Here is a 2,246-nt window from a genome sequence, read left to right as displayed (position 1 = left end):
AACCATGTATAATTTTTAGGCCTGAGAAAATGAATCTTTAAGTTACTCACGATATTTGCCTTACAGGAGCTAATGTTCCTAACGAACGTTGGCAAAAAGGAAACATGAGCCACCTATATACTTTAAAATTTTCCAAAATGTGAAAATGTTAAATTAGACAGTTGAAATAGTATTAATGTGTTATATTTAATTATGCATATTTAAACATTACCATTTTAATATTTAATCAAAGCAAAACTGTTACTGAGATTTTTTTTTTCTGCCATGTCTGAAATCTTTAATGCATAGTACACTTTAAACACTTCGATGTAAACCTAAATTTATATCAAATTACTTCATATGTACATAAAGTTAATAACATTAGATTAAAAAATGTACACTTACATACTCAAATTGTTCCAAACTTTGAAATATGTTCCAATAACTCAGTCAAATGTCTGAAATCATCCTGATTTAATATTTGCATCTAGCTTGGGGAAGATATTTTCACATCATTTTTAGAAGCATTCTTTCAGCAAAATCTTAATAAACTCAAAACTATGTCATTCCAAGTTAATACAATTTGCGAAATGCTGTGTCAACACATGTTGCTGACACAAAATTCTAAGATATTTAATAACTTAAAATACAGCCTAAATTTAATTAATATAACGAAGCATTTTTTCAAAACTTTCTAGTAGTTTTTAAGCCAATTAATAATTCTATCAATTACAACTAAAATCTGGATATTGATCCATTTTTGAAAATATGTAAAGTAATTTTTACTTATTTGTATTATATACATTTTCTGTCAACACAACTTAAAGTTCCTATCTCTCTAGATCTTACATATTCATTTCATCTTTTGATGTATCAAATTTACCTTGTTCAAAAGCAATAACTTATCAAAAACTAAATGTAAATCACACTACCATTTTATATAACTGATTATTGAATATTTGGAACATATATCTTTGTATTAAGAAAGTTTAATTTGATTTAATACTTACATAAATCTTAATAGCATTTTTTCACAACTATACCAATAAATATTGGCAAAGAATGCAAGATTATGAAATTTATTGTCTTGTATCTTGCTCAACAGTTCCATAAATCTGGTGATGATTCATAGATTTTCATGCATGTATTGAACAATGTTAACAACCTTATTCATGATACTATTAACATAATTTTGCTTCAGAAAATTGAGTACAGATAACTTGATTATATACTTACAAAGAAGCAATAATGAAAATATGAGTCACTTGTTTTAGAATTCCAATAAATCCAGAGTTCTGACCTAACATAGCTGAACATCATACTTCATAATAGGAACTAATTTTATCCATATCTAGCTGAAATTCTCCTTTGGCAAATAAAAAGAATTCCAAACTACCTATACCACAAATTATAAATGTTAGGCTATTAAATGGCATTTATTTATAAACTTCAAAAGGATTAACTAGACAATGTCTGTTAAACTCATAATTAAAGAAAAAATCTGAAAAGTCATCTAAACTTAAGTGAATTTGCAATTTTCCATATTTTGGAAAAATTTGTATTTGATATTTATGCTCTGGGTTCATTTTCTAAGAGTAATGACTTAGTTGAAGTTTGTTCACTTTTAAACATTTTTATAGTGAATTACATGAAGTTTTAAAAATCAAACCATTTTTTCACACTAAAAAATCCATTCGTAGTTTTACATTCAATGATTCATACACATTTTGTTTCAATTTGCCCATTGTAATTTCCTCAATGTATCATCACTTATTCCACTTCTTAGCTCTGCTTCATGCTTCCATCCCTCCACTCTTCATAATCCTCTGAACTGTGTCCTTGGGTAAATGCTGCTCCTCTTATCTTAAATTGCTGATTATTTAACAATGAGTTGAGTTCGGATCCAGACTTGAAAAATGAGTAAGGTTCCACTAGTCTCTATCCAACCACTATGGCTGATCTCTTTCATAGTTGTGAGTTCTGGTCCACTCTATCTAGGCCCTTCTAATGTGACCTTTCTCAGAGCAGTTGCTAGTGGTAATCGGGCACCATCCAGCTCTTCTAGTTTCTTCTAGGTGTGGGGATGGATCCTTACATAGTCCATTAGTCCACTGAACTAATTAGTTCTTCTGTCTTTCCATTTTCATCACTCTTCTTTCCTCCAGATGGAGAGATACCAGTAGTTGCAGATTGTTGCCCATGAACTTTTAAGACCCAGTCTCTTTTCACCACTGCAAGATATCAAAGTTGTATCAATTGACCTTGGT

The sequence above is a fragment of the Echinops telfairi genome, unplaced genomic scaffold, assembly GCF_000313985.2.
Source record: "Echinops telfairi isolate 266 unplaced genomic scaffold, ASM31398v2 ScPeMD7_6;HRSCAF=24_1, whole genome shotgun sequence".
NCBI lineage: Eukaryota > Metazoa > Chordata > Mammalia > Afrosoricida > Tenrecidae > Echinops > Echinops telfairi.
The sequence above is the reverse complement of the archived record's forward strand: the minus strand, read 5'-3'. Positions refer to the sequence as shown.